The following is a 21,910-nucleotide window of genomic DNA, read 5'->3' as shown; positions in this document are numbered from 1 at the left end:
TATTTTGAATCCCGACCGGATCTGGTGACATTGGGGGAGTTAGGAGGGGGAAACCTAAAATCTTGGAAAACACTTAGAGTGGAGGGATCGGGATGAAACTTGGTGGGAAAAATGAGTACAAGTCCTAGATACATGATTGACATAACCGGAACGGATCCGCTCTCTTTGGGCTGATTCTGAAAAATTAGAAAAAATGAAGTATTTTTAACTTACGTACGGGTGATCGAATCTCAATGAAATTTGATATATAGAAGGATATCGTGTCTCAAAGCTCTTATTTTAAGTTCCGACCGGATCTGGTGACATTGGGGGGAGTTTGGGGTGGGGGAACCCAAAATCATGGAAAACGCTTAGATTGGAGGGATCGGGATGAAACTTGGTGGGAAAAATAAGCAGAAGTCTTAGATACGTGATTTACATAATTGCAACAGATCCGCTCTATTGGGAGGGGGGAGTTAATTCTGAAAATTAGAAAAAATGACGTATTTTTAACTTACGAAGGAGTGATCGGATCTTCATGAAACTTCATATTTAGAAGGACCTCGTGACTCAGGTCTCTTATTTTAAATCTCAACCGGATCCAGCGTAATTGGGGGGGGGGCAGTTGAGGGGAACCTGAAATCTTAGAAAATACTTAAAGCGGTGAGATTAGGATGAAACTGGATGGGAAGAATAAAAACATGTCTAAGACACGTGACTGACATAACCGGACCGGATCTGCTCTCCTTGGTGGAGTTGGAGGGGGGGGGGGTAATTTTGAAAATTGAGATATTTGTAACTTACGAAAGGGTGACCAGATCTGAATGAAATTTGATATTTAGAAGGATATTGCGCTTTAAAGCTCTAATTTTAAATTTCGAGCAGATCCTGTGACATTGGGGGGAGCTGGAGGGGGAAACTGGAATTCTTGGAAAACGTGAAAATTGGGGTATTTTTATTTTACGAATAGGTGATCGGATCTTAATGAAATTTGATATTTATAAGGAATTCATGTCTCAGAGCTCTTATTTCAAATCCCGACCAGATCTTTTGACATTGGGGGGAGTTGGAGGGTGATATCTTGGAAAACACTTGGAGTGGAGGAATCGGGATTAAGTTTGGTGGATATAATAAGCAAATGTCCTTGATACGTGATTGACGGAACCGTACTGGATTCGCTCACTTTGGGGGAGTTGGGGGGAGGGGTTCAGTGATTTGGCGAGTTTGGTGCTTCTGGACGTGCTAGGACGCTGAAAATTGAAAATTGGTAGGCGTGTCAGGGAGCTGCACAAATTGACTTGATAAAGTCGTTTTCCCAGATTCGACCATCTGGGGGCTAAAGGGAGAGGAAAAATTAGAAAAAATTAGGTATTTATAACATACGAGTGGGTGATCGGATCTTAATGAATTTTGATATTTAGAAGGACATCGTGACTCAGAGCTCTTATTTTAAATCCTGACCGGCATTAAGCCTCTTATTTTCCTTTTAAATATATCTATTTATTCATAGAATTTTGCTAGAGTTCCTACCATATGATCTCTTGGCTCTTAGCTCTTCTTGCCTCGTCACAAGTGCCACATGAGCTCTTAGCTCTTGTTATTTACTTTAACTTTTTTTTTGTATTTCCTGAGGTTTAGTTATCATAGCATGGTAAGAAAAAGGTTAAAAAATAGTTTGAAAACCTGAAATTAGTGGCAACTGTAGAGAGGTGCCTATGATAGAAGTGCACATAGATAATAAACTTTTACTAAGAAGCACGGATAATTACTTGCCATGGACCAGGCTTGGTACGAACCCCGGGCGTCAGTAGTCAATTTGTGTGTGTGTGTGGGGGGGGGGGGGGGGCAATGAAATTTTTACCGACTGGCTGGTTTAAAATAACTTAACTTTTTTTCTTTGCCGAATGAGAATGATCTTTTTTCACTGATTTTACGTCATATATTTCTATCGGCCCATTCGCCTTATCGAAAAAATGAGCGAATAAAATAGTGCGCTTCGTGTAAAATAGCTTCGCGTCACTATTTTGCAGACTTGGATTTTTCATTCAACTCGCTGAAAACATTGAGGGAGGGGTGGCCTCCATCCCCCATACGTGACGCCCTGACGATAACTATAATGCATAATATGAGTTTGTCCTTTGCGATACAAGCAAATTTGAAACTGACAAGAGTCCCTTATTCCAAAAAAGCAAGCAATAGTTTAAGAAAAGAAAGCTTTCAAAAATTTAAAATTTATAAGCCCTGTTCACAAAAAGATATTGGGTATCGTCCACTAGGGATACATCAAAAGGCTTTCTAGTCAAAAGTACCTTTACTTGTATAGACTAGGTTACTTTTAAGGAACGAATGTGCGGCCGTGTGGTGTTACTTTCTCCGCAAAGTCGATTGGCTGTCTCAGAATTTTTAATTAATATTAACTTGGTCCTCCATGGGGCAAAATCGTCTTTTCGCGTCGAAATATAGCAGGAAACGCCACTTTCCCGTGGTGACCAATCTTTTTGGTCACTTTAAAATTGTCTAGAAATTTTAGTTCCCGTTCAAATGAGCCCTCTCCGGTTCTTTTAGGACCGTCGGTTCAATATTTAAACTCCTGAGGAGAAAAAAAACACCCATCCTCTGGAGAATAAAATACAAAATTCCACATTTTTGTAAATAGGAGCTTAAAACCTTTACAGTAGAGTTCTCTAATATGCTGGACCAATGGTCTGATTTTCATTAAGATCTCTTGCCCTTCTTACTCATTTTTCGAAGAGCAGGCAAAGCCTCTCGGGCTCGTAGCGTTTAATGTGTAACGCTAAACTTAATGAATTTTATATATTTGGAATCAGCATAAAAAGCCAATTGTTTTGATGTATTGTTATCAAAATTTCTTTTTTAAATGCTTTGGTTACTATTGGCCCGAATCGCTTCGTACTTACGATGCTACACCGAGCTATTGATTCTAAACCATTTTACATGTATTTTAGAAAATAGGTAGAATATTCCAGAATCGCTAATTTTTTATTCTTTTTATTTCTCTTAATTCCCTGTTGGCAGCTCAATTTTACATGCGGGGAGAAATTTCCAAGGGGAATTTTCGCCAGGAGAAAATTTTCCGGTGGGGAATTTTCTACGGGGTTGTATTTTTCGTGGGTAATTTAACAAGTGGAATATGCAGGATCACAAACTAAATATTACTTCGAAAATTACCAATAGGCCTAATACGCGTTTCATATGTTTGGGTGTATATTTCTTATACTCTTAAGTTGAACAGAATCAAAAGAAAAATTTTGAAAAAGTATCTGTTTAAAATAATAAAATTAAATTGAAAATCTCAAGAGTAAATTATTCCAAGAAAAACTGTTATTTTTTTATGCTAAGACAAGTAAAAATACTCAGCTCAATAAATACAAGTCATTTTCAATCAATCACAAATGACAGTGACACTCTAGCTTTTTAAAGGAGTTTAAGGGTAGGCATAGTTCCACCCTTATTGTTACGTTTTTCGTTTTCTTTGATTCATTCCTAATAGTTTCTGTTCGTTTTTAGTTTGACTTGTTATGACTTTTATTACTGATGGTTGAAGGTTTGAACATCGCTCTTTACTTCTCTCTGAATCTTTTCTTCTTTTCTTAACGCGTTTTTAAAATTAATAGCGAGAAATAGCCAGAACCAATTGACTAGTAACTTCAACCTTTCCTTGGATACTTAGAATACGGGGTAGTCTAGAATCATACAATAGCACAATCACAGAACTGACGTAAACACTTTTCGCCACTCATACAGCCTCGCACATAATCATGGTTGCAGCGGTAGCTACAACTGCAATCTAGTATTCAAAGAACGGCCGTCCATAATAACCAAAAATTAAAAAACACATTAAAAAAATTGGTTTGTGATAAAAAATTGCCATTTGTAGCTAATTTAGGAATGGTAACTATTATCTCGATTAGTCTTAACAGTAAAATATTATTTTGAAATCTAAGTTAAAGAATTGATGCAAGTGATTGTAAATTATCAAATAGCGACAATCAAACAGTTCGTGGTAACGAACTGTAGTAAGGAGCGACCCGGCTCAATAGTAGCCGAAACTCTAAAAAATGGAATTTTGATACCAATAGTAACATCAAAAGAATCGCATTTTAATGCTGATTTTAAATATATAAGTTTCATCAAGATCAGTTATACTCATCATAAGTTACGAGCCTGAGAAAATTTCCCTCATTTTAGAAAATAGGGGGAAACACCCCCTAAAAGTAATACAATCTTAACGGGGTAACGGGATTTTTTCCCCAGGGGTAATCGTATCGACTGAGTAGTCCTAGAATGTTGCGAGAGGGCTCGTTCTAACGGAAATTACAAGTTCTAGTGCCCTTTTTAAGTGACCAAAAAAAATGGATTGCACCTAGGCCCCCTCCCACGCTCATTTTCCCCATACGTAAGTCACGTTGATTTTTTTACCAGTGGAAACGTTTGTAAAAAATTAAAAGTTCTAGTTTCTTTTTTAAGTAATCAAAAACTTGAAGGGCACCTAGGCCTCCTCCCTCGCTTCTTTTTTCTCAAAATTTTCCGATTAATTGCAATTAATTAATATGCAAATTTCGTTTTAATTATTTATGTGCGGGGAGCCAAGATCAAAACATGCATTAATTCAAAAACGTCCAGAAATTAAATAAAAAAAAACAAGTTTTTTTAAATGAAAGTAAGGAGCAACATTAAAACTTAAAACGAACAGAAATTACTCCGTATATGAAAGAGGCTTTTCCTCCTCAACGCCCCGCTCTTTACGCTAAAGTTTCTTACTGTTTTAAAAATAGAGTTAAGAGAAAGAGTCAAACTTTAGCGTAAAGAGCGAGGCGTTGAGGAGGAAAAGCCCTTTTCATATACGGAGTAATTTCTGTTCGTTTTAAGTTTTAATGTTGCTCCTTACTTTCATTTAAAAAAAACTTGTTTTTTTTTTATTTAATCTACGGTAAAGGATAGTGAGAGGCTTCTGCAAAGGTTTCTTGCGACCTGAAAGAATTATCTAGAGATAAAATACCACTGAATTGGTAAAAATCCCAAACTCTCTGTCTGCTAACTAAAGGCAAGCATTTCGGGAGTGGCGCTCAAGGAGATTAAAGACCTCCCCCTTCGAACACTTCTAGTGGGAGGTTAAACCCCACCTAAAAAGTTGGAAAGCATTCAAAAAGCCCCAAAAGTTTACTTTCAGAATACAAAAAAGTGGGTTTAATAAAATATGAAGAGCCCTGGCGCCCTCTGAAATGAAAAATGTTGCCCTAATGCTAAGACTATGCAAGGCAAATTGGGGATCATCGTGGGAATCAAGGTCAAGGTTCTAACCCCTCCCCCCCTGAAATCAGAATCCTCAACAACTTTTATCAAATAATTTTTTTTTTCAGTGCTGACAACCTCTTATCGAAAAAATTCACCGTACGTGAAGGGGACCCGTAGGGTCGATGTATTAGCTGATCCTTACATTATAATATGGTTCGGTCAGCAAAAAGTTAGAGAACGTTGACTCATATGAGCGGTACACTATCTGTAGCATTCACTGACACACATACACGAAATTTTAGAATAAGCCCACTGTTCCAGGGCCCATGCTCGTTCAGCCTTTCCTCTCCAAACAGACAAGTTGTTCAAAACATGGAAATAATCATGAAAATCTAGAGTTTTGTGGAACATGGGCCCGAAGGAGTACCTCAGTCCTGCATTTGTCTTAAATTTTCTAGGGGGTTCTTAGACACTCCAGCAGAGAAATTTGTTTACCCTACCCGTCCAATCGTCAGTGCCTATATGCACGTTTGGGGTGATACAACTAAAAACATATCCCACAAACTTAAGATGTATGATTCAACATGAAAAAATCATCCGCAAAAGGTGCACAAAGTCAAAGCTTTAAAACGCTAATATATTCTAAAATAGGACTAAGATTCAATGCTTAAGCCAAGTCTAGCCCAAATACTAAGAAAAATAATACTTCTCTAAACGTATTGGGGTTTCTTAGAAACACATGAGAGAAAATTCTCTTATCCCCCCCCCCCTCATTGGCCCATGTGCAAGTTTGAAACGATACGAGAAAAAATATACACCACAATGCCCAATTAGCAAAATTTTATTTGACGAATGTCAAAGGTTCAAAAATAGTCGATTTTGGCTGGTTTTTGCCATATTAATTTTACAGGTAATTACTTTTAAACAAGTTCAGGGGAAAGCAAAACTAGCAAAGTAAATTCGAGTCATCATCTTAATTGTTTTCTAACTAAAAACGTGGGTATCTTAGAAAAGACTGAAAACGTTTGGCACTCAATTGAGAAACCTGATTAAAAGGCTATTGCGTAATATCGGAGAATCTTCAGACCTAGGCCTATTATATAATTCCTGTCTGTGAAACATCGTAAACTTGGAACAACACAACTTTTACTGACGGCTGTAAAACATAAAATTTAAATTTTAGTTTTATGAATTTTTATTGCGTAATTTTTGCGATACAGTAGGGTTTCCAGTGGGCCAAATTACAGATTACTATAGTGCAACAATATTATCCTAAAATTTGAAACAAAGAAGAAAAATTTTCAGCTCGTAAATGGTAGAATAGGAAAATTTGAATAAAATAATTTAACACATTTCTTCTAAATACATCCACAGCTATTCTTATATATATATATATATATATATATATATATATATATATATATATATATATATATATATATATATATATATATATATATATATATATATATATATATATATATATATATATATATATATATATATATATATATATATAGGATATATATATATCCTAAATATATTTATATATTTATATATATAAATGTGTATATATAAATATATACACCTAAATATATTTTTGAGTTTCTGAGAGGTCTAAATTCTTATTCTTTAAGGTAAAATTATTTGGAAATTCGCTTGTTCGGGCCCAATAGACGGATTTACGGATATACGGGTTGAAACAAGCGTTGCGCATGGCAAACTGCGTGGGGATTATACCATTTGGGCTACATATTTGCACATTAAAGAGGAGGGTAAAAGCACAGTGGAAGTGTCTTCAAATCTGTTAGCTACACTTCTCAATATCCCCAATTCTAGGCGTATACAAAAGGTCCTGCGTAGCCTATGTACCCTCTAGCGATCGACTAGCCTAGGCGACCGTGGTCTGAGAGAAGTTACCGACGGTAATGCAACAGCGGGGCGAAGTTGCACCCATACGTCCCGGAAATTGTGGGCTTTACCCCATTACTTTCCAATTTTTATGCACGCCAACTGACACCCCCCCCCCCCCCCCCGCAGTCTGATGGTTCCGATCACAGCCACAGAGGACAATCGGCTATGGCCTGAATATCGAAAAAAAAAACACCTACCGTTCCAAAAAAAAACAAAAAAGCAGAAGAAAAAGACCTACCTTTCTCCCTGAAAAATCCAAAGATCCTCTTCAATCACAAGCTAAAACAAAAAAGGATTGTAATCGTACGGTTAGCTTAGCTTTGTATTCAAGATTTGAGATGTCAAAAATTACGTCACAATCACACGCCTTCTTCTTGGCCAATAGGAAAGCTAAAACCAGTTGAATCTGGAAACAAGTCACAATAGATCTTTTACTTGTGTTATTTCACTACACAAGGATTAATTTTTTTTCATATAAAAAATCAGGGATTAAGATTCTTATGAGGGCCAGGACAATAAGTTTTTCGTGGTCAAACTTTCGAATTTCACCTCGCCGAAAAACTCCCGAATATATATATATATATATATATATATATATATATATATATATATATATATATATATATATATATATATAATATATATATAATTAAACAATTTAAGATTGTTTATTACCCACTATTGTTATTGTAGCTGGCGAGACCAAAATGCTACCTGATAAATCAATCTATTATTTCTGTATGCTGTTCAATTACAATGTGGCTATTAAAAAAGTATTTAATTTTATGCTTTTATTTTTAAGATGATTTTAATTGTATACTGAAAGTTACTGATGTCACAACTGGTGTAAGACTATGAAAAGCTTTATAGATTAGTTTATTCTTGTTAGGCTACATACCGACTTTTGACTCCCAAATCAATATTGCGGTTTTTTATACTTGATTTCTGTGTTTTCAGTACAATGTTAATTTTCTATAATCCTAGAAACATAGGGAAACATAATTAGTCGGTTTATTTGTACTAGTTTTGTTGATATATATAATAGATAAGCTGTGAATTAATAATGTTTTTCCGTTTCAAGTTTCAACCCCGCTCTTAACTTCCCACGGAAATTTTTTGTTTTTAATTAATAATTTGAAGTATCCAGAGAAACTGTTCAGTTTTCTTTAGTTACTCTGCCCTTATGGTAATATATGGCTGATTTCTCAGTTTTCACTGTCATTTTTCACTGTCACTTGGTTTGTGAAAATTGGCCCCAACTGCCCCCCCCCCTAGGATTTTGTCGAAATTACGCCACTATTCCCAAGACATTGCAGATATTCTATTTTGATGACCCGAATGCCTATAATGTCTTTTGATATGAAACTACCCCTACCTCAAGTCAGAATTTGAGGTTCATTTGTCCCCGCCCTCGACGCTTTCTGAAAGTTTCAACTGGATACTGCAAACTGTTCTTGAGATATTGCAGTGGGCCATTTTGATAGCCTTTCAACACATAATGGCGACACATACGCGTATCGTCTCCAGAGTTTACTCTTCGGAAACTCTGAGAATCTTGGCCTAGCAAACAATCCCTGATAGATTTTCTACTAAAGCCTATTGGTGAACAATGGCCAATGTGCATAGTTAAGGGTCATGGTCTTTTGGACCGTGGGCTAAGTTGACCTCGTAGGCATACCTTTAGTAGATAACGTTTCAACTTTTCTGAATAAAATCACTATCTGAAATTTTGTTTCCAATATCATGGGGCTGACGGGGGGAAGAAAGGGTAGCAGAAAAGGACACAAGGGGAGGCCAGTTGCTATCAAATTACTTTCGGCCCTTATAAAGAGCATTAGAGCTTTCAGTTTCCAAGCGAATGAGGCCCCAACTTTCTACGACCACCAGTTGGATGGGAATTGGCAGGAGAATAGAAATTTCTTGGTCATTTTCTATTTGTCGGACCCATTTCGGGATGAACTAACATTTTTTTTCACATTTTCCTTCTGATTGGGATTAAATTAGCCGAAGGATTACAAGTCTTGAACCGAACAGGAAAAAATATTTTGGCCTTTCTCCGGTCCTGATTCTTGGGGAAGGAGGCGTGCTCCAGAACATTTTTATGTAAATTAGGTCCCTACTAACCCAAGGACTTAAAAAACTTTTCTTTTGTTCATTTGCAGACCCTATCCCCCCCCCAAAAAAAAATTGCTCCTTTTGACACAGAGACCAAATATCTGAAAATTTCAAACTAGTCACACACTCAACATCGAACAGGGTCCCTTTTCCCAGGGGCTATGGCCATGTCATCTCTAGAGGCATAAATATTTAACTTTTCGAGTATTTTGAAACTATTTCAAATTTTTATCGGATGTCTTTGGAGTCACAGAGGGAGGGGGGGGGTGTAAGAACGGTGAACCCCCTCTGAAGCTTTCACAACTTTCTCTTCCCTAAGAAATGGCTGGTTGAAAAAAAGAGAGAAAAAGATAATCTGTGAAGGCATGTGGTACTTTACTTAGATTAAATAGAAAAAAACATGTTTTTTTAACTGAAAGTAAGGAGCGACATTAAAACTTAAAACGAACAGAAATTATTCCGTGTATGAAAGGGGCTGTTCCTCCCTCAACGTCCCACTCTTTACGCTAAAGTTTTACTCTTTCTCTCAATTATACTTTATTAAACAGTAAATAACTTTAGCGTAAAGAGCGGGACGTTGAGGGAGGAACAGCCCCTTATATATTTAAAATCAGCATAAAAATCTCATTAGTAAATGGTAAATTTCAGAAAAGTTCCCAAATTTCATCAGTTCTCTCGTTGCTAAAAAAAAAATTGAGCTTACCGTTTGTCCTTTCTTAGTAATGATTGTCGAAGTTGGCCCACGGCGGGAAAACAAATTTTTGAACTATGAGAAAAATAATTTCTTAAACACTGATCAGCAATCCTTGAAGAGATGAGGAAAACATATACATTAGATTTTGGAGTGGCACGCATCAGACAAAACCTCAGATAATGTCTATGTTCAGAAAGCAGCATAATCCTGATTTAGTTCAAAACGATCCATGCCTTGAATTTTGTGCAATTTATAAGCCCTAGGCACAAAATAGACACGTCGACCCTCTGTCATCTCCCCTTGTCCCTCTCCCCAATAATTTTTTAGCTGAAAATTAGACATGCTGCAAATTGATCTGTAGTTGGATGCAAAAAAATGATTTTGGCCCCTCCATCCCTTCGCCCTGCCCTCTCCCAGTCAATTTTCGGTAGAAAAACAGGCATATTGTTCGAAGCGGAATCAAGCAAGAATTTTCAACCAAATTTTATTGGTGGCATGAAGTACGCCCATGGCCCTATTCATATCCCCGCCCTCCCATCATCAAACTCTCAGGAGAAAGGTAGGCATCTTGTTTGAACCGGAATCGCGCGAGTGCTTCCAATTTCAATCTTGAAACAAATAATAGATGCTATCGTTGGAAGTGAAGTAGCATGACCTTAGCAAAATTGGGAAAAACAGCATGTTTTACGTTTTTTGAGCGCAGTAGTACAACACTGGCTTGCAGAAATTAGATATACTTATTCAGACTTAGTTTTTCCTACACCAAGAGGCACATAGGAGTGCCTAGAGACGCTTTTATTTATATAAAATTTAAGAACAAATCATTCCGATCATGCGTCAGAACATAAAGAGTAAACTTGGCTTTAAGAAGGAATAGCTTATTTTGAGATCGCTTTTCAGAACATGTCGGGTTTTTTTTAAGACAAAATTCTCTAAAATTTTGAAGGGATGACAGCTATAGGTCTTAATCGATAGTAACGAAACAAAACCGAAGTGCTTCAAAACTTCGTTTCGGACCAGACGTTGCTGCAACACCTCACGTTGCCTAAGCAGAGTGAACATAATTTACTTCAAATCTAGTAAATTTGTTTGAATTTATCAACATATAATTATATTGATATGCTTATAGCTGTTCAAATAAAAGCCCTTCGACAATTTTATGTACGTTTTTTCTATCTCCTACAAATCAACAGTAATCTAATTTTTAGCTACAGCTTGAATTATGAAAATAAATTGGAGCTTTGAAGAAAACATGGCTGGTCAGAAACTGCTACTAATACTGCTAAAAACAACTTACCGCAGCACCAACCCACCTAAGGCCAACAAAGAGCAACGGAAGCTCCTTCGCCTCCAAATATATTCAAAGCCTCCCTCTTTACTTCCTCGTAAGAAGTTCCCATTTCCCTTAAATCTTTCCTTACGACATCCTCCCACCCTGTTCGGGGACGACCTGCTTTTCATTTGGCCCTAGACGGTTGACCGCAAGGTTACGAACGATGTCTAAAATCTCAAACAGGGATATCGCGTGGAAAAACTCGTGAATTGCATTTACGCTCCGTAGATTTTCTGTGGGTAGTATTTCTTTCACTAGATTAGATTGAACCAAATTATTCAATCTAAAATCGGCTTTTGGACTTTGCCATTTAGTGTTAGCAGCTAACTCATAGCCCATAAAAGCAGAAAAAGCTTTCCAAGATGGCCAGGGTTGTCACACTAAAATTAGCAGAACAGTCAAAATTGACAATATGTATTAGCATAGATCTTTTCACCAAATTTCAAGAACCTAGAAATTGTTTCTATGTCCTATTATGCGTGTTCTATTGGTCCATTAAATAAATCTGGTTATATTATAAAGTAGTGTAATGTTAGTCATATTGTTTTTCCAAAATAATATCAAGTTCCTAAATTATTTAGTGTCAAAACATTTCTAATGATTTATTGAACAGCCTCACTGAGCCAGCCAAATTGGGCTTACTGATCCTTCAAACACTTGAAAATATCTTTTGCTTATAAAACTATACTCAACTAGATATATTTGCTGTTATCAATTTAAGCACTTATTTTATTGTACTTTTAAGCACTATAAAATATTGTTATTTACAAATAATACTTTGGAACAGGAAAATTGGAGAATTCCAGTTATTGACATCTTCATTAAAGACCAAAAGTAGCTAAAATTGGTTGCAATGCGCGTTATAGAACCCCCTTTAATGGTTCGAACCTTTCACTTCGCCATCGAACCTTTCACGTTTGCACAACCTAGGACTTACAGTTATGTGGTCTCACCGAACAAATTGTTCGGAACGTAGATAGTGCCAAGTAGGCTCGAACTATACTCAGAATTTTATGCTACCCAAGTTTGCGATACGTAACGGAGAAGTCAATATAGCAGCAACAAAATGGAATTTCCGGATGAACCATTAATAAATTTTGGAAATAAATTAGCACACTTTTCTTAGAAAGCCTTTCATGCTCCATCACCACTAATCGTTTTCAATTTTTGCTTATGATCATTGTGATGTTGATATTTTTGTGGGTACTTACGTCAGCCTGGTAAGAAAGGACTTGTTTATTCAAGGAGGCACACTCGTGCCTCTATAAAGAGGCAACACACGACAATGTTAAGCGATCTTCGGTTCCAGTGGTCGCAGACGCATGGGGAGGGATGTATTTCGTAGCCCGAGCTCCAACTAAGAAACCTGCAAAATTTCATCCCCCTCCAACTTTTTCTTCATGGGGAAAATCTGGCCGAAAGTTTCGACCTGTCAACCCAAGCCCCCCTTTAACGTTGTCCGATCGGGCTGAAATTCACAAGTTAAGGTCCCCTAGGGCCCAGGAGCTTATCCGCGAAATTTCAGCTTGATCCGATAACTCATTCCCTGTTTTCCAGAAACCACGCATAGCCACTTAAAATTCATTTACTTTTTTTTCCTAGACGCCTACAGGTCACATCCGACATCGGATCTGGGTGTACGAAGACTCATTCGATGCGGAATTCTCCGAGTAAGTGCCCATGAAAGTTTCGTAGGAAAATCTTAACCCCCCGAAAGTTTCGACCCTCCAACCCCCCCCCACCCCTTTTAACGTTGTCCGATCGGGCTGAAATTCACAAGTTAAGGTCCCCTACGGCCCAGGAGCTTATCCGCGAAATTTCAGCTCGATCCGATAACTCCTTCCCTGTTTTCCAGAAACCACCCATTAGCTATTTAATTAACGGATTTCTCTCCATAAGAGCCCATGTTAATTTGAAATTTTTAAAAGCTATTGAGAAGTTATATTTACACACATGCAAGTTACTAGCTCAGTTGGTAGAGCGTGAGACTTTTAATCCTCGGGTCAAGGGTTCAAGTCCCTTACGGGAGGTTTTTTTTCACAACATCAAAAAAATTTTGATAACACCTGGACAGCTTATCATTTGAGAGATAACAGAATATTAGCTTCTTATGAGCAAAACAAACATTTCGGTCATGCTATCTATTTTTTTTCTATTTTATACAATGATTTAAAAGCGGGAGGGGGGGGGGGGTTCCTCTCCTAATTCCTGTACGAGGAGTACAGGAATTATTAAATTACATCCACCATGGATTGTAGAAAAACGTACAGAATTAATATGAAAAAAAAATTAAACCTGTACAAAAGAGTCTTTAAAAGCGGGGGGTTTGCCTCTCCAAATAGTCTTCTTATAGTCCTAAGCACCTGGACAGCTTATCAATTGAGAGATAACAGAATATTAGCTTCTTATGAGCAAAAGAAACATTTCGGTCATTATATCTATTTTTTTTCTATTTTATACAATGATTTAAAAGCGGGGGGGGGGGCGGCAGCCACCCAAGTTCCTCTCCTAATTCCTGTACGAGGAGTACAGGAATTATTAAATTACATCCACCATGGATTGTAGAAAAACGTACAGAAATAATATGAAAAAAACTTCGTTTTCTTAAAGAGTTAAAGAGGCTGCGTCCCAAAGTCGAACCTTAAAACGTACAGGAATTAGAAGAGGCAGTTGGGGGGCTGCCGCCCCCCAAACCCCCAGCTTTTAAAGACTCTTTTGTACAGGTTTTTTGTTTTTTTGCTAACCCCCAGCTCTTGGCTTCGGAAAGGCCCTCTTTTAATTAACAAAAAATTGAAATGAATGAATAATGGAATAACTTCGAAAAATGTTAAACACAAGAGGACAGGAGAACCATTGCGCCGAAACTAGTAATTAGTAACAATGAAGTCTCCCCCCCCCAAAAAAAAACCTGTACAAAAGAGTCTTTAAAAGCTGGGGGTTTGGGGGGCGGCAGCCCCCCAACTGCCTCTTCTAATTCCTGTACGTTTTAATGTTCGACTTTGGGACGCAGCCTCTTTAACTCTTTAAGAAAACGAAGTTTTTTTCATATTATGTTATATAGGAGTGCCGTTATTGACTTTAAAAGTAAAGACCATCATCTAGTAATGTCTAAAGTTAATTTTTAGCTGAAATTTAGGAAGGACAACTAACTTCAGAATAGTTATTACGTTTAAAGAGTCCAGGCTTAGAATTTACAAGGAAATTTCCACGAATAGTTGGATATGAAACTGGAGACTTCAAAATTTGATAAGGTATAAGATGGATGAAAACTTATGGAAAATGGATTGTGGTAGCAGAAGTTTCAGGAGGGGAGTTAAATGAAGAGTTAGGAATACTAGCGAAACGGTTTAAGAATAGAAGTACTTAATGCTGGTCGAGTTGCATAAAAAAAAAAAAAAAAAAAAAAAAAAAAAAAAAAAAAAAAAAATCCAAACCTTGGAACAAAATAGTATGGGTTGAAAAACTGTACATTAGGACTTTCTTAGTTATTTTCTTGCGTCAAAGAATGATGGAGTTGTGTCTCGACAACATCCTTCGTTTTATGTGGTTCTTGAAAACTTCACTCGCAAATCATTCTAGAGAAAACTCGGTCCACAGCTCTTAAATTTAAAAATCAAAGTTGTACTATAAACCAACAGGGGCGTCGTTTGGAGGAAGATGGCAAGGGACACAGTTGTCTCCTCAATAATGTGAGGAAAAAATTATTATATATCCTATGCCCCTTGACTATTCGGACATGGACCCCTCTTGCCTCTCAGTAAAAATACTGGAGATTCGCCCCTGTCAACCAAGCTAAGGTAAAATTTACAATAAAAAGTAATATGTACCAAACTATATATTTGCAACTGAAGTATGGAAAGCTTTGGTTTGGATGTAAAAATATTTAAAGAACAAACTTAAAATAAAAGCAGATAAACTCATATCCCTAATCAGGTATATACGCAGATTTGGGCACGGAAGAGGAAGGAGGGACTGTGGATATAATGGAAAAATAGCAAATAATAGGGAATATATACAAAGTAATACGAAAAAATCGTAAAAATCTCGAGCCTGAATCTATCTCTTACATACATCCCTGGAGTTACTATACAAACCTTTATTCCAAGCAAAGGTAGAGTATTCGTTTCCAATAAATTTTGACGATAAAAAAGCATTTACAGGACTAACATAAGACAAAAACTTTAGGGGACATAAGCCTCTTTATTGTCAAAATAGATAGTACAATTCTGCACTACTTATAGAATAACAATGTAGCAGATAAAATCTATGGCAGTAAAAGGAAATAATGATTGTGCAGGTTAAAACGATTATACACTAAACACGATCAGATTTGGCCATATATTTGAGCTTTATAGCTGTGATAAATGATGTGACTGGTGTATAGTTTTCATTTGCAGATATTCAGGATAAGACAATTCATTCGGGGAAAATAATGACACTTATTGTATTGGCCATTTATCATTTTCCACTCTTCATGACTTATATCCCTCCCCCCGAAAAAAGAATCCCATCTTAGAGCATTTTACATTTTAGTAGCTACATTCAAAGTCTTTATATCTGAAACAAGTTGGAAGCCCAATGAGCACGTAAGAAGTTTAGGAGGATTCAAGGAGAGGGATGTTCCATCTAAGGTTAAGAATTATTCTGCGGTCACGAAGCACACTCATACAACGTTTTACATCGAGATGGGATAATAAAAACCCCTTCTCTTGGGCTACACCACTGCTGAGAATTACTTGCTTAAAAGGACACCAATCTTTTTAATTTATCACGACTGTACAGAAGGTAAAGACATTTCCTCAACCAAACAGTAATAGTACAAGCAAAACTTCATAATATAGACACTAAAGCTAAAATGACGATTGAACCTACAGACAGTATAACAGACAGATTTCTAGTTCTTGGAAAACAATCAATTCTTCTAAATCTTGGAAAACAATTCTTCCACTTCTTTCAGCAGACTTAACTCTTCAACTGCGGGACAATCTGACCAGTCATTGCATAATCCCCCCCCCCCCATATGTGGGCTACTAACAGAGCATTAATGCGAAAATTTGTGAATCTACGTGCAAATCATGTCAACTTAAGCAGCGTTTTACACAGTCTCAGAGAGCTTAAGCAAGAACGCCTATTAACGTTATCCGCACGTCACTCTCAGGGAATCTGGATACAGGGAACTTATTATAAAAGAAGGGCTTTCATCAGCCCGAAAGGACATAACGACGTTCAATCATTGAAAACTCATGTCAATGTCCATTAAAAATTTGTTATTTTATTCCTATTTGTAAGAAAAGAATTCAGTCGGATCTGATCAAGCCATGATCAAGCTTAATAAATCATAACACATTAAACACAAACATTTCACGACGTTTCAAAATTTTGTTCTTTATTATTCATCCAGTTTTGAGCTTTGATTTTACATGAAAAAATTCAAACATCACAACCATTGTGCTATGCGGTATGTGGCATAGGTTAGCTACTACAGGGGTATACAGAGGTAGAAGGTTTATACTACCTGGAATAATATCCAGGACACTAACCACGTAAAAAATGGCAAACTCGGGAGTGAACAAGAGGTCTTGCAGTCATAGATGTAGCATAACAAAAATAACATTCTCCGTTTGAACCAACTAAATTCAAATCTAACTTCACATTTATATGCAAACAAAACATTTATAATTACAAAAATACTCCTATTTGGCATTCCAAACAGATTAGTATAAAATTGGTGCAAAATCAATCCACTTTGAAATGAAAAACAAACGGAGGTGTTCAGCTTGAATTATTAATTATGATTTAAAATAACCCTCAAATCTTGGTTTCTGCATTAAAAGGCAAGAAGGAAAAGAATAAAGAGAGAAAATAAAAAGAAAAAAGAAAGAGGGAAAGATAGTGATTTTACAACCTTCAAAACAAGTAAGGAAATTAAAATGTTATCATACTTGTACGGCAAATAACACATATCATTGGCAATGTCCATCATAGGTGCCTCAAGATATCGTTACAATTTTTGTTACAATAGATAATTAAAAGCTTCTAAAGTGAACCAGAAAAAAGAATAGCTTTCAATTCTATCTTAAAAATAAACAAGTATAATTACATTAAAACAAATAACACAGCACACAGGACGGATGGAATTTGTTTGAGGACATAATGAAAAAAAAAAAAAAAAAAAAATAGCACAAGCACAAAAACAAACATGTTTACTTTGTAAAAAAGGTTTGTAGCAAAAGAATCAAGATAGGATCAGAACAAGATCAGCCAACAGCCAGTCAGCCAGGGGTTTACAATGTTTATTCTACTCTAATATTCCTTTATACTTTAGTAGTGCTTTCAAGCAGGGCCGTAATTTGCTATGGGGCATGGGAGCAACTGCCCCCCTCAGATCTCGGTTTACCCCCAGTTTGCCTCCCCCTAGCTAAATTTTAGTTTCTTCCAAAATTTTGTCAAACATAAAATAAACCTGCATAATTGAAGCGTCAACAACAACAAATCAGTTTTTTAGTACATATTTACCTTCATAATACTAGAAAGTACCTTTATAGCACTACGTAGTACCTTTATTGTAGAAAATGTTTTTTTTTTAGTTTTTACTGTCATTTTCACTTGATTTGGGAAAATTGGCTCCAACTTAGCCCCCCCCCCCAAGTATTTTGACGAAACTATGCCACTGTTTTCAAGCGAAAAAAAGTTTCCGGGCAGTATATAGCAGTATTTTGATGTTATAGACAATAGTGAAATTCGACAATCAACATTATGCTAAGTTGGTACAATACGGACGCTATGCAAAATTGTCTTAGTTAAATGCACTTTTTCACTAAGATATTGGTTTATTTTCTCTTACACTGTTATCACCATTTCTAATGCTACTACGAAGCCGCTGCAGCGCCAGCCTGCATTTATCTCATTTCATTTTTATCATTAACGAAATGATCATTATTACTGCATTCATTTCACATCATTATATCTCGTCTGCATTGTCTCATTTATATATTGACGAATATCTCATTTCTACTTTCTTAAAGCCTGTCTGTTTAAAAACTTTTAACTATCTCGTAAAACATATCGTAAACAAGAAAGAAAATTTGAAGAAGTGAGACTTGGGAGAACAAGGTTCGACAGAATGGAATTCATAAAAAAAACATCGGGAAAAGGGGACTACGACTGTTTACCTACGATGTATGAGACCCGAGCCTTCACAAAAAAGTCGCCCTGCTCCATTCCTTATTATAAACAGTGAAAACTTTTTATTTACTAACATAAAAAGGAGTTAATGTAAGTTAATCTTCTATCATTCAAAAATTAAACGATATTATTTGGTGAAAAAAAAGTTTAAGATAAAAAATGAGACCAATTGTTAGTATCAGAATTTAGCTGACAACAAAAGAATCAGGCGATTGAGATTTCCAAGTAAGCAACACACAACCAGAACTTTCGCTCGGAACTACCACAAGAAATATATTTTGTACTTTACAGTGAAAAAAGATTCAATTCCGAGATTAAAGGCACAGTCAATTAGGTGGGGAAAGGGATTTTCGGGAGATTTTCATCTCTCTAAGGTTGAAAAGATTATAAAGTAAACGCCAAAACAAAAGAAACGTCAAAACAAGAACAATAAATTTAAAAAAAACATACTTATTCGAAGAGGTCATAAAGATTTTTTTTTATCTTGAGCCCTGATACCCCTAAGGGAAATCACGCCCCTTCACTATCCAGATTAAAGGCTAGCCAATTCATGACGTGAAGGGCGGGGTACATTATAATATTTGGATATACATTTCACCAAAGTACACAGGACATTTCTTTTGGACGGGGAGGGAGGGGAGTGAATTCTTAAAAGAGCCACAAAAACAGGAAAATCCTGCGAAAATTATAAGAAAATATGGGAGCAATCGTAAATATTTTGAAATTTCCCAGCAGAAATCAAGTGGGTGCCCCACTCCACCCTGCGTACTTGCCTATACATGAGTTATTTGTCATATCTAAGGCCCACCAAAAATGTAGAACGAAACTTAAATTACATTCTGAATAATCTACGACGAATTCATAGATACGAAGTATCATAAACTGAATCATACTAAACATGTGAGCTAGTAGCACGTGAAATTTAATGCGATTATTGGCAAAAGAACCAAGATGAAGCAATCTCTATTGGATTAAAAACAGGCGTGTCTCTAGGAATAGAAACGTCATTAAACTTATCGTTCTTCTTATTTTATTTTCAAGAATAACCACATTATTAAGCAATGTTTACTGACCACTTAAAAACAAAACTTACTGATTAATTAATAGTAACGTAAAACAGAATTTCAAAAGAAAATAAAACGGACTTATCATTTGTAGGAATGACGTGTTTCTAGCAGGGTTCTGACTTTGTTTTTAAAAAATGTTGCAAAGTAGGCTGAAAAACATATCACTTAATTTACTGGGCTTTAAACAAAACTTCTTTTTCACTATTTTGGTCTAAATTTAATACATAGCCTGTGTAGCTATCTTTCTTATTTTTCACACATATAGTCTGTTTAAGCCAGCTTTATGGAATAATTCCACGAAATATAAGTTTTAATATTTCTAAAAGCAAAATTGACCGTATTTCAGTTCAGAATCTTCATGTGAATTAATTTTTACTAATTCACACTTTAATTTTTATTATTCCCATAAAATCAATCCATTTATTATATTATCGTACTTCTGGATAAAATCTGCGACAACACTAAGAATTTCCTAATTATTAAAGACGAAATGGGAGATCCATTACAAGTAATCCATTAAGGGCGCTGATCTTGTCTGGGGTCAATTAGCTAAATTATAAATTTCTTTCCTTCAAAAAATCTCACCTCAAACTTTAAAGCAGTGGTTTCCAACCGACCCACATAAGTATTTGTAAAATCTCGATGCCCTCCTCGGGATGTTTAAATTTTGTTATTCAAAATTTTACGTGTATTCACCTGGAGAAACCTAAAACAATATTAGCTTGGTATCTTTTCCCGGGTCGTCCTCTGGGCATATTTTATTCTCATGAAAATCTTATCTGTATACGACACCTTTTATACAATGTAGCCTATTACGTCATTGCAATACTATTATGTATCTTTTTTGTTCTTTAAATGCATATGAATGTGAAGTCATTTCCGTGAAAAATGTTTTTTTTCTTAAATATTAAGGCTCTAAAATATTGTCTGCCAAAGAGTGCACGTCCTGTCCGTGACCCACCAAAATATTGTCATGCACAGCCGTAGGGGCCTGCGCCCCATATTGGTAATCACGGCTTAAAGAGGAAAAAGATGAAATTTTAGAATGAGAAACTTTCACCAAGAACATTTAAAAATGCTTCTTAAAATGTATATGGCGACCCTCTTGTAATTTGGATCATTAAAAACGTCAAAAAAAAAAAAAAAAAAAAAATTGTGGTGACCATGCTTTCAGGAAAATTTCTATTATTTTAAAACACTCAATTAACAGATACCCATAGACATCAGTTACTGATTACTTTCAAATGAAATTTATATACGAAATTTGCAGAAATTCTTTGCAGAGAAACAAAGATGAAGCAACCTCAATTGGATTAAAAACTGGCGTGTCTATGAATAGAAAATTCATTACTGTGTCAAAAAAAACAACAATAAAATAAAAACAAAAAAAAATACTATTAAGCAATATGTACTGATCGTCATGCCGTTTCATCGCCCAACTTTCCCATTTGCCCAAAAACTTGCCTAGCTTGTTTTTATTTTTGTCTTCGAATGCAAAGTATTTTCCCAAAGATCTTGGTTTGATTTCTACATGTCTATTAATTTGTGCATATTTTCTCTTTTAATTAAACTTGAAGGGAAGGGGGGCGTGGTCCTAGCGCATGGAGAAAAATGCAGTGCCATGATTCACCAAAACTTTATTAGGCATATTGACATTTTTCTACCAATTGGTATATATATATATATATATATATATATATATATATATATATATATATATATATATATATAATGCCCCTGGAAATACTTTTTGAAAAAAAGTTTATTAGAATGAACGGATTGAGAAATCACGTTAACTGATATATTCTTCCAAAAGCCGACTTCTAACAAATTCCTGAAGTTTTCAAAACTATAGATTTACCCGTTCGTCTATATTAAACATATTGTTAAGCAGGGTGGACTCACTGAAAAGCAGCTTTGAATGAAAATTAGCTCTGCAAAAATAAAAATATCCATGTGCCATTTTCATTTATGTCAAAGATAAACTAATTCAATTTGATTAATGAAGGAGCCAGACTTAGCACATGCGTAGGGGTCTGAAGAAGAAGAAGGGGAGAAGTGAACCCAAAACGTCTACTGATTTTCTTTAGTAATTATTCTAAAACAACCGACAATTTTCAAATAACTCGTTTTTTGGCTGTTTTGATAAACTGACTATTATTCTGAATTGCAATTATAAGTTGAAAATAATAGTTCACTTAATACTTTCACAAGAAGACAGGATAAAATTATCTGACGGATTTTAGGCGTATACTATTCATGCTAAGATCATCTTCAGGGTCTGATTAAACGTTTGACGCTCTTAGCCCCAAGTGCTTTGCTGCTCAGTTTTTGCAAGATTTTCGGAGAATTCCCCAACAATTCGAG

General features: G+C 35.9%; 1 protein-coding gene across 1 annotated transcript in view; it reads right to left on the bottom strand.

Annotated features, from left to right (window-relative positions):
• The window catches only part of LOC136032855 (glycine dehydrogenase (decarboxylating), mitochondrial-like), a 109,433-nt gene extending 101,937 nt beyond the window's left edge, over nt 1–7,496 (bottom strand). The window contains exon 1 of the mRNA XM_065713266.1: nt 7,388–7,496. The gene's annotated coding sequence lies outside the window, so the exon portion shown is untranslated. The remainder of the gene's footprint in view (nt 1–7,387) is intronic.
• Between the last annotated feature and the right edge of the window lie 14,414 nt (nt 7,497–21,910).

Source organism: Artemia franciscana, chromosome 11, assembly GCF_032884065.1.
Source record: "Artemia franciscana chromosome 11, ASM3288406v1, whole genome shotgun sequence".
Lineage (NCBI taxonomy): Eukaryota > Metazoa > Arthropoda > Branchiopoda > Anostraca > Artemiidae > Artemia > Artemia franciscana.
The sequence above is the reverse complement of the archived record's forward strand: the minus strand, read 5'-3'. Positions and strand labels throughout refer to the sequence as shown.